Source organism: Mustelus asterias, chromosome 12 (assembly GCF_964213995.1).
Source record: "Mustelus asterias chromosome 12, sMusAst1.hap1.1, whole genome shotgun sequence".
NCBI lineage: Eukaryota > Metazoa > Chordata > Chondrichthyes > Carcharhiniformes > Triakidae > Mustelus > Mustelus asterias.
Genome location: NC_135812.1, coordinates 103,747,218 through 103,759,462, shown reverse-complemented (window position 1 = coordinate 103,759,462; position 12,245 = coordinate 103,747,218). Strand labels below are relative to the sequence as shown.

The 12,245-nt window shown below is 42.6% G+C and overlaps 1 protein-coding gene across 2 annotated transcripts in view; it reads left to right on the top strand.

Annotated features, from left to right (window-relative positions):
- pitpnc1a (phosphatidylinositol transfer protein cytoplasmic 1a) overlaps positions 1–12,245 on the top strand; it is a 293,791-nt gene that overhangs the window by 157,598 nt on the left and 123,948 nt on the right. The gene's annotated exons all lie outside the window — the stretch shown is intronic.

Genomic DNA, 12,245 nt, shown 5'->3' with positions numbered 1-12,245 from the left:
ATTATTAATTACACTGAGGTCGTTGGGGTGGGCAGGGGGTGGGGGGGATTTTTGCCAGTGTCCATCACAGGTGAAAATGGCAACACCGGCGGAAATTCACACAAGACTGCGGGAACGAGAATCTCGGCAGTGAGATCTCATTCTCAAATTTTCTCTGCCCCTCGTTGGTGACATAAAGCAGGAACCACATTTAAACTAATTTTAATAAACTAACATAGTTAAAGGGCTTCCCTGCCATATGCCCCTGCCCCCCCGATAGAGAATTCCCTCTTGCCTGCGTAACGTCATGTTGACAAGGTTTACAATAGGTGTTAAAAAACACCAGGGGCGCAAAGGTAAGTATAGCCCCCATGGAGGTGAGAGATCTGCCCCCTGGCAGTGCAAACCTGACAGTGCCAATCTGACATTTCCAAAGGCAGGCCCTCTGTGGGTCCCCAAGGGTGGGGTTCACCTTACTTGTGGGGAGGAGAGGGTTGCCCCAGTGCTTGTTGGGGGGAGGAATATTTTTCTAGCGTTAAAGGATGCCGTGATCTTTGTGTAGCTGGCTCTGTCAGGCCCTGCCCCACCAGCGAGACGGCAAAAACCACATCCTCAAGCTTTCTGTGCACAAAGTGCGAGGAAATCTGGAGAGAAAACTCAGCTGTGCAGCTGTAGAATTGCAAGCCGGTTTTCACGCCCTAGCCAGAACTCTGCACAGAATTCAAAATTCTGCCCAGTATTCCCATGGCAATATCTGCCTTTATTGCAGTCATCTTAAGACCTTCCTTCAAACTTTAAACATGTACTCTATTAAATCGATTCAACCCTCTGTTCTTGCACAATGATGTCACTCTGAGTCTGAACTACCAGGTTCTCCATCAATATCCTTAATTATGGCAGTAATATATATTTAGATTTATATAATGCAGCTATATTCAGATCAGCCATGATCTAACTGAATGGCAGAACAAGCTCAGGGATTTACTCCTGTTTGCATGTTCCCAAGATCATTGTTCTTTTGTACTCTTTATTTGGTCGAAGGTGGTACTGTTTCCAATGGTAACCATTTTCTTCCTGGGGCATTTTGTAAAAGTGTATAGTGTGGGAGGAGATGCAATTACGTTTTGAAGTCATACTGAGGTGACAAATTCCACAAAAAGGTGAATATGAACAAGAACCTTTCTCAAAAGACTTTAGAATGTGCATCTCCTTCCTTCAAAATAATTAATTTTAAGGTGATTGAATTCTTTCAAGTTGCAGGAATAGTAAATATACTGAAATTAATTTCAAGGAAGGTTGTACTGAATTGACACAAAACCAACTATGGTATATGGTAGAAATAGCAGATTAGTTGCAACATTAATTTCAGTTGGTCATCTTACATATCTTCTTGAAATCGCTGTCCTGCTGCTTTAAAACAATTAGATTTCTCAGCTCTGCTCTTAAGTGAAGGGGGTTGCTGTTTAAAGAACATGAGATTATTGCTTTCTTGGTTTTGATAACTATAGCAAGGTGCATGAGACCTTTACAGTTGTAATTAAATATGCCTGATTCATATAATATGATTAATTGGATTTGTTGTCTGCTGCAATGTCAGTCTTTACACAGCACTAAAGGCAGGGAAAAAAAGAGAAACCTCCATGTATGTTTCAGCAAACACGATCTGTCATTGTATTCTATTTGATGCACCCTCCAGCAGCAAAATGTTGACATAAAAGGTTGTATAAGAAAAATGACTTCCGAATAAGTACATTAAGCATTTAAAAAATCAAGCTATATATATACATTTCAGAAATTTATTTCCAAGCTTGACAACTACCCAATGCCTATTTCTTGATGCAAAACATTTTCAACAAATTTAATTTGCTTTCTCCTTGAAAGGAACAAAAATGGTACATTGATATAAAATATATCACACTTGACAGGCTTTGGGGATTCAGCATGTATCATAGTGGTTTTTAATGCTGTCTGCGGTGCCCAAAGCACAACAATATGAAGTAATCACGCATGAGCACTGTCAATTACACTGTGCATAGGGCTTATTAAGGTTCATTTGACAGGAAAAGCCTCCACTGCACCTGGAGCACCTGAGCAGTCTTCCAGATGTGCAGCACCTGTGTTTAGGGAGGCCTAAAATATTAGGACTGGATAGCCCTTTGCTTTCTAAAGAACACTTAGCTGCAGGACTTTCTGCAGCATGCTTTCCATAAATCTGTGAATCCCCAACCATTTATGCTGTTCAATCATCAGCTCTGGCTTAGTTGGTAGCACACTTGTTTCTGGATCACAAGGTTCCAAGTACAAGTCCCACTGCAGGGCTGAAATCAAGTGCAGTACAGAGGGAACGCAGCATTGTCAGAGCTGCCATCTTTTGGATGAGACATCAAACCAAGGCTTCATCTGCTGCTTCGGGTAAATGGCACCATTTCAAAAAAGAACAGGGGAGTTTCTCCGGTGTCCCCGTCAATATTTATTTCTCAATCAACCTCATAATAACAGATTATCAGGTCATTATCGGATTGCTGTTCGTAGGAGTTTGCTGAGCACAAATTGGCCGGAAATCACGTCGGCATTTAACCAACACACTGTGCGCTGACCTATAAAGCACTGCAGGGCAAGCTAATGGCAAGCTGAATGGGACTTCCACCCCTCATTGAGACAGAAGTTCCGCCCTCTGGAGCTGTCAGTTAGTCGGATTGGCTGGCAGTTCCATCAGTCCTGGCAGAGCTAGGAAGATATCAGTGGCCACTACCGGGACTGCTGGAGAAGGAAGGATCCTAAGCCTTGGATCTCTGGAGCAGGTAAATCCAGGCTCTTGATCCAAATGGTTTGGGAAGGTTAGGGAGAGGAGCAGTTGGAGATGGTGCTGGGGGGGAAGGGGGTGCCCTGCGATTGGCAAAGGGAAGCCCCTGAATAGCGACCCCTTCCCTTCCTTCCTGCTCTTTAAGAACTTGAGGTAACAAAAAACTGGGCTTCTCACCTGCTGCACATGCCAAATGTTTTATGGCATAGGAATGACAGGCCTAGTTTACCCTTACTTATTGTTCATTTATATTGTGGTCTGGCAACCAATTTCACTGTTTGCCCACCCTCTATATTATCAGGGTGTGCTCGGGGTTGGGTAGGAAGGTGCGACAGAGTTGCTGAGCAGAGACTGATAGCCAAGTTCCGCACACATGAGGACAGTCTGAACTGGGATCTTGGGTTCATGTCACACTATCTGTAACCCCTACGACTTGCCTGGGCTTGCAAAATCTCACTAACTGTCCCGGCTGGAGACAATACACATCTTTTTAACCTGTGCTTAACCCTCTCTCCACTCACATTGTCTGTACCTTTAAGACTTGATTACCTGTAAAGACTCGCATTCCAACCATTATTTTGTAAATTGAGTTTGTGTCTTTATATGCCCTGTTTGTGAACAGAACTCCCACTTACCTGACGAAGGAGCAGTGCTCCGAAAGCTTGTGGCTTTTGCTACCAAATAAACCTGTTGGACTTTAACCTGGTGTTGTGAGACTTCTTACTGTGTTTATCTCAGTCCAACGCCGGCATCTCCACATCATATTTGGGCACGCAGGGAATGTAATTCAGGCGTTGTAATAACTCAAGAAGCCCGACTGGAAAGGAACAGTATTTATTCACCACAAAGTAAAGCCACTACTCCGTGACATACATACATAATTCCCAATCCGAGACAATAGTTCTGCAGATCCTTCCTCTGGTGACGAGTTCCACCTGGGCAGTCCATTGCCTATTACCGAGGGAACTCGTATTCAGTAAGCCTCACAGGGAGATCAATTAGAGATTCCCCATGGAACCCATGGGGGTTATCACAGCTGTCCTCACTAAACTCTTACACAGGCGGCATGGTGGCAAAGTGGTTCGCACTGCTGCCTCACAGGGACCCAGGTTTGACTCCAGCCTTGAGTGACTATGTGGAGTCATAGGATCACTGAGGTTTACAGCATGGAAACAGGCCTTTCGGTCCAAATTGTCCATGCCGCCCAGTTTTTACCACTAAGCTAGTCCCAATTGTCCGGATTTGGCCGATATCCATCTATATCCATCTTACCCAATTAACTGTCTAAATGCTTTTTAAAAGAAAAAATTGTACCCGCCTCTACTACTACCTCTGGCAGCTTGTTCAAGACACTCACCACCTCTGTGTGAAAAAATTGCCCCTCCGGATCCTTTTGTATCTCTCCCCTCTCACCTTAAACCTATACCGTCTAGTTTTTGACTCCCCTACCTTTGGGAAAAGATATTGACTATCTAGCTGATCTATGCCCCTCGTTATTTTATAGACCTCTATAAGATCACCCCTCAGCCTACTACGCTCCAGCGAAAAAAGTCCCAGTCTATCCAGCCTCTCCTTATAACTCAAACCATCAAGTCCCGGTAGCATCCTAGTAAATCTTTTCTGCACTCTTTCTAGTTTAATAATATCCTTTCTATAATAGGGTGACGAGAACTGTACACAGTATTCCAAGTGTGGCCTTACTATTGTCTTCTACAACTTCAAAAAGACGTACCAACTCCTGTGTTCAGTGTTCTGACCAATGAAACCAAGCATGCCGAATGCCTTCTTCACCACCCTATCCACCTGTGACTCCATTTCAAGGAGCTATGAACCTGTACTCTTGGATCTCTTTGTTCTATAACTCTCCCCAATGCCCTACCATTAACTGAGTAAGCCCTGCCCCGATTCAATCTACCAAAATGCATCACCTCACATTTACCTAAATCAAGCTCCATCTGCCATTCATTGGCCCACTGGCAAAGATCCCTTTGCACTCCTAGATAACCTTCTTCACTGTCCACTATGCCATCAATCTTGGTGTCATCTGCAAACTTACTAACCGTGCCTCCTAAATTCTCATCCATCAAAAGTTTGCACATTCTTCCCATGTCTGCCTGGGTTTCCTCCGGGTGCTCCAGTTTTCTCCCCCAGTCCAAAGATGTGCAGGTTAGGTGGATTGGTCATGCTAAATTGCCCCTTAGTGGGATTAGCGGGGCTTGGGTAAGATACTCCATCGGAGAGTCGGTGCAGACTTGATGAGCTAAATGGTCTCCTTCTGCAATGTAGTGATTATCTGATCCTATGGCTAAATGGTGAGGCCAAGGGCTGGCCATATATTGGTCCTTGGACCTAATTTCAATAATACCAGCAGAGCATGAAGTGTTTACTGGTAAAGAGTTTAAATTTTGGCTACTAACAGCCAAATGGAGGGTGGACAGGAACAGTGATTAAATATTAAAGCGAAGGAAAATATATAAAATATTCAAGTTTAAATGTTGCTTTCCTCTAAAATAATAACAAGTATTCATTCTTTTATTCTGTAGTCTTACATTTACACCAACACAACATACTCTTTTAATTCTGCAGCTGACTATAATTATTATTAGCTTTCTGGTGTCAGTAATAAGATTGTTAAACTTTGCAGAAGTGTAAACCATCTTCTGAAAGGAAGTGGAATATTTGGGTTTTTGTGTTACCTCAACTTTATGGAAAAGAAACAGTAACTTTGTTTCAGGAAATCAAAGCAGCAAGTTTTATTGAGAGGAAATTGTAAAAAGTGATTTTGCTGAGAGAAAATGACATTCTGAATGGCTACAAAGCTCTTATATCTGTGACATGAATCAGTTCTGAAAAGTGACAAAGTATTCCATTTTGAGATGTGATTCAAGAAATTACTCACTTTCAGAAAGCAGTTTGCTTCCCACCACCCCCTGCAGCAGCCACCATGCTCTGCATGTTGCTCTGATGTAATTATTTCCATTGTTTGCAGAGAATAACCTTTAGTATTGTCAAGTCTCATTGAGAACAACTGTGCTCACTTGGCGTGGAAGAGAGAAAGCCAGTGATGATGCTCACATTGCTAACTTTTCTCTGATCTACTCAATGGCACTTTGATGTAAAATCATAGCTTCTAAATTTATTTATTAGTTTCACAAGTAGGCTTACATTAACACTGCAATGAAGTTACTGTGAAAATCCCCTAGTCATCACACTCCAGCACCTGTTTGGGTATGCTGAGGGAGAATTTAGCATGACAGAATCAGAACCATTCAATTAAAGCTTAACCATGCAAAATACAGATTCAGGTTCAACCAGGTTCCTTACATGGACCATTTACTCAGCCAATGGTGCAAAGCCTGATCCAGACAAGACAATGGCTATAGGACAGTTCACCATTCCCATCGACAAGCACACTTTACAGCGCTTTCTTGGTATGACAAATTATCTTTCCAAATTTATCCCGTGCCAAACTGAAAGTGTTTTTTTTTTAAATTCATTTGTGAAGAGAAACAAATTGTCCAAAACACATGACCTGCCACGCAGTCTTTCCCCTAACAATGCAGGGTCATTACACCAATCCAAGAAAGTACCTGAGGCCCAGAGTAAAGATAAACAAACCCCCATTTAAAACATTGAAGCAGCAATAAAAGGACTCCTAACCAGACAGCTCAACAACAATGAAACCAAAAGGCCTACTTACAACTGCAGAGAGCATGATTTTTTAAAAAATACATTTATTAAAGGTACACTAGCGTCACAGAAACTAGAGAAATGATGAGAAGAAGTCTTAAGTTAATGGAACAAAGAGGAACTGCCTTGAAAGCAGGAAACTGCTTTTGAAAGTCAAAGTCAGACCTGGGAATAAATGAGCTGATGAGGTTGGCTACAAACAAATCACATACCTGAAGCAATCATGAGGTTTGGTGTCTCTAATTCCAGTGTTTGAAATAATAGCATTCTACTGGGAACTGAGTACCTGAGTTTGTGTGAAGGCATTTAAGGCAAAGGAAACCTGAAACGAGAGGTGGAAGACCTGGTGCTGGATACTTTTTAAAAGTAAAGCGCAAGCTTTGTTTGAAAGTTGGTAAAACTAGTTGGTAAAAATGGATTCTTAATACAAACAGCCGAAGAAAAGTGTTGTTTGAAAGAAGAATGTAAAGCATGTCTTTGCAAACACTCATGACAATCATCATGTGAAGAAATCCACGGAAAATTGTTTGAGTGGCATCAGCCATTTGGTTCAGGGTGGCGTGTTTTTGAAAACTGTATACAATTACAAAGAACAATACAGCACAGGAACAGGCCCTTCAGCCCTCCAAGCCTGCGCCGCTCATGTGCCCAACTAGACCATTCGTTTGTATCCCTCTATTCCCAGTCTGTTCATGTGGCTATCTAGATAAGTCTTAAACGATCCCAGCGTGTCCGCCTCAATCTTGCTTGGCAGTGCATTCCAGGCCCCCACCATCCTCTGTGTAAAATACGTCCCCCTGACATCTGTGTTGAACCTTGCCTCCCTCACCTTGAACCCGTGATCCCTTGTGTTCGTCACCTCCGACCTGGGAAAAAGCTTCCCACTGTTCACCCTATCTATGCCTTTCATAATTTTATACACCTCTATTAGGTCGCCCCTCATCCTCCGTCATTCCAGGGAGAACAACCCCAGTTTACCCAATCTCTCCTCATAACTAAGCCCTTCCATACCAGGCAACATCCTGGTAAACCTTCTCTGTACTCTCTCCAAAGCCTCCATGTCCTTCTGGTAGTGTGGTGACCAGAACTGGACGCAGTATTCCAAATGTGGCCTAACCAACATTCTATACAGCTGCATAATATGCCAACTTTTATATTCTTCAATTGTGAAGTTAAGGGGGAGTAAAGAATTATTGTGTTATTATCAAACCTTTCATGTTTAATAAATGTTTTCTCTTGTTGTTAAAAACTAAATAGCAGTCCTGTGACTCTTCCTCCATGGTTTCTAAATTAAAGTAAAAGTTATGATCTTTTGAGCCAAGGTCCATTCTGGAATCTTCCCACTCAGTGGTAACAGCAACTGGGAAATGAACCTTCAGCAAATTTTAAGTTCCAGGAACCCGATGAACTTTTTTAGCTCACCCCAGTTTCCTTTGTAATGGGTATGACGCAAATTATCAGTATTCAACATCATTATCCCACTGAAATGGACCCCGACTTCAGGATTTCAGGAACATGTAGATTCGCATGGAAATTATGAAGTTGCAGACTGTCACTGAGGACTCCAGCACAGGCCCTCCACCCACAGACCTGGCAATCCTGAATTCAGTAAGAATTTCAACTTTCCAAATCCCCCATCACAGTTAGGAACCTCATAAAAGTTATGTCCTGTTAATCAGGATGTGGAGTTGCCGGCGTTGGACTAGGGTAGGCACAATAAGTGGTCTCACAACACCAGGTTAAAGTCCAACAGGTTTATTTGGAATCACGAGCTTTCGGAGCGCTGCTCCTTCATCAGGTGAGGGCACTCACAAAGCGGTGCTCCGAAAGCTCGTGCTACCAAATAAACCTGTTGGACTTTAACCTGGTGTTGTGAAACTACTTGTTAATCAGGTATAACTGAATTTTTAACAGCAATGTGATTAATACAATTTGATGCAAAACAGAACTAGCCCTGAAAAGAATAATTTTATAATTGTGCAGTGCAGTTAAGTGATTAATTCTTCTCATTTTAAAGTTATTTTTAAAACTTTTTTCAAGTTGATTCCAAAGTATTTTAACTTCTATCTTCACCCATGTATCGTCCCATCCCTTAATTTCCTATCTGTAAAACATTTCTAAAAGTAGTTTTATTTTACTGCTTTTTGTTTCCTAATCTATGAAAATCTTTGAATATGATTGGCTGTTGGCACAGCCTGATGACATCCCTGCTGCCCCATGCTGTGAATGTCCAATAAAGATTGCTCCAATCTGCTCCAGTACAACTACATGGTGATTGAGGTGATATTCTCACCACAGAGATTATTAGATTGCAAGGTAATAGTCTGCAGTGAGCTCCCTTGTTTCGCCACTGATTGAAAACTCTGGACTATTACCCCGTAACCAATAAAATTCCAACAATCCTATGCAGCTACTTTACAATTCAATGTAAGATTGACAGGTAAAACGCTGGGTACATTGAAATTACAAGGTGCAATACCTCAACTAGGCCACTCACAGATGAGGACAGAAAGCACCTCTTCACATAAAGGGTAGTGTAAATCTGAAACTCTCTTATCCCAACAAGCTGTTGAGGCCAAGGGTCAGTTGAAAATTTCAAAACTGATATTGATAATTTTTTGTGAGGTAAGGGGTATGGAAGCAAGGCAGATAAATGGAGTTAAGATCCAAATTAACTATGAACTAAAAGACTCTGAATGTTGGGCTATTCCTGTTCCTGCCTGTTTATATTGTTCTTCTGGCTATTCACTTGCCGTTTTCTTTTGATTGAGACTTGAGTACAAAATGGAAAATAAATTCCCTGTTCTTCTCTGCTTTGCCACTTGCAGCCAGGAGGCAGACAAATGGCCCACTTCCAGAGCTCTAATGGCAATGCTCTGAGATCACATTAAAGACGATTCATGAGTTTACCAAAAATTCTCAATTCTTTGCTCCTTAAACTGTTTCCCCAGGTCCAAGGTTGAGCTATGGCATCAGTTATAGAGTCATAGAGGTTTACAACATGGAAACAGGCCCTTCGGCCAAACTTGTCCATGCCACCCTTTTTTTTAAACCCAATGTATTGTGGGTGGAGATTTCTTTCCTACCACAATATGATAGAGTAAAAAAAAGCTCCAGTATGGAGTGCCATCATTCTGCTGTCACCCATTTCCCTTTTATATAGTGGGCACATTCTCCCATCCTTCTCACTATCTCAGAATAGTGTGTTTTGGCACTTACATGCCAATGTCACAATAGCTGTTCTTGTACAGACTTTGTATACCTCAAGTAAGAAGTTGGAAGAGACCATTTTACACTTGAGATGAAATTACTATCAATAAATCTTCTGTGTTATGAGAAAGACCACTTGGAAAAAATACACTGGCCTTTACAAGAAAATAACTTTTGAATTTTATGCTGCATTCCAGGGAAGTGAGTGCTGCAGTGAAGCAGAGTAATAGCTTACATTTAATAAGATCATAAAAGTTTTATATTATCAAAACGGGGAAGAGCACAGCTCTGTTGAACCACCATCACAGTGAAGGAAAAGAGAGAATGGGGGAAGTGCACAGAATCAGCTGGAGACACCAGCAGCAGTGAAGGATAAGAGAAAGAGAGATGGCAAACAGGTGAAGAGCATGGAACCAGCTGGAGACACCAACAGCAGCTAAGAATAAGAGAGAGAGAGAGAGAGCAGAGAAAGGACATGGATCTGGCTGGAGACACCAGCAGCAGATAAAGCTGAGCAACAGAGAATGGGAGAATAGCACAGACCCCACTGAAGCCACCAGCAGCAATGAAAGATAAGAGAGAGAGAGAGAGAGTGTGGGATAAGAGTATGGAGCCGCTGGGGACACCAGAGCAGTGAAGGATAAGAAGAGAGAGGTAGAGAGAGGTTAGTATGAGTACAGAGCTGGCTGGAAACAACTGCAGCAGCAAAGGCAAAGAGAGCGAGAAAGTGAGAGAGGTGGGAATGGTACAGAGCCAGCTAGAGACACCAGCTTCCATGCCAAGAGCCAAATCAAACAAGAGAAATCAAGAAGCAATATTATTGTGACATCCCAATCAATAGAGAGAACAGGGAAATGGAAAGAAGCCACAATGGGTTTTAAAAATTCAGACATAGGAACATGGGACTTAGGAGCAAGAGTAGACCATTCAGTCCTTTGAGCCTGCTCCACCATTTAATAACTTTCTGGTTGATCTGGTTGTGGTCTCAACTCCATTTTGCCGTCTGTCTCCCATAACCCTCGATTCCCAAGCCTATCAAAGATCTGTCCAATTCTGCCTTGAATAAGCTTAGATCTCTTTGTCCAAGTTATTGATATGGATTATAAATAGCTGAGGCTTCATCCTTGCAGGGCTCCAATGATTATAGACTGCCAACTTGAAAATGCCCTGTTTATCCTACCCTGTCCTAAAGAAAGAACAAAGAAAATTACGGCACAAGAACAGGCCCTTCGACCCTCGAAGCCTATACCAACCATGCTGCCCGACTGAACTAAAACCCCCTACCCTTCCGGGGACCATATCCCTCTATTCCCATCCTCTTCATGTACTTGTCCAGACGCCGCTTAAAACTCACTATCATATCTGTTTCCACTACCTGCCGTGGCAGCGAGTTCCAGGCACCCACCAGCCTCTGTGTAAAATATTTGCCTCGTACATCTCCTTTAAATCTTGCCCCTCACACCTTAAACCTATACCCCCTTGTAATTGGCTCTTCCACCCTGGGAAAAAGCTTCTGACCATCCGCTCTGTCCATGCCCCTCATAATCTTGTAGACTTCTATCAAGTCGTCCCTCAACCTCCGTCGTTCCAGTAAGAACAAACCAAGTTTCTCCAACCTCTCTGGACCGGAGGAGGCTGAGGGGAGACTTAATAGAGGTTTATAAAATGATGAAGGGGATAGATAGAGTGAACGTTCAAAGACTATTTCCTCGAGTGGATGGAGCTATTACAAGGGGGCATAACTATAGAGTTCGTGGTGGGAGATACAGGAAGGATATCAGAGGTAGGTCCTTTACGCAGAGAGTGGTTGGGGTGTGGAATGCACTGCCTGCAGTGATAGTGGAGTCAGACACTTTAGGAACATTTAAGCGGTTATTGGATAGGCACATGGAGCACACCAAGATGATAGGGAGTGGGATAGCTTGATCTTGGTTTCAGATAAAGCTCGGCACAACATCATGGGCCGAAGGGCCTGTTCTGTGCTGTACTGTTCTATGTTCTCTCCTCATAGCTAATGCCCTCCATACCAGGCAACATCCTGGTAAATCTTTTCTATACCCTCTCCAAAGCCTCCACATCTTTCTGGTAGTGTGGCGACCAGAATTGAACACTATACACTGTGGCCTAACTAAGGTTCTATAAAGCTGCAACATGACTTGCCAATTTTTAAACTCAATGCCCCAGCCGATGAAGGCAAGCATGTCGTATGCCTTCTTGACTACCTTCTCCACCTACGTTGCCACTTTCAGTGGCCTGTGTACCTGTACACCCAGATCCCTCTGCCTATCAATTCTCTTAAAGGTTCTGCCATTTAATGTATATTCCTATCTGTATTAGACCTTCCAAAATGCATTACCTCACATTTGTCCGGATTAAACTCCATCTGCCATCTCTCCGCCCAAGCCTCCAACCGAACTATATCCTGCTGTATCCTCTGATGGTCCTCATCACTATCTGCAAATCCACCAACCTTTGTGTCGTCCGCAAACTTACTAATCAAACCAGTTACATTTTCCTTCAAATCATTTATATATATTACAAACAGCAAAGGTCCCAGCACTGA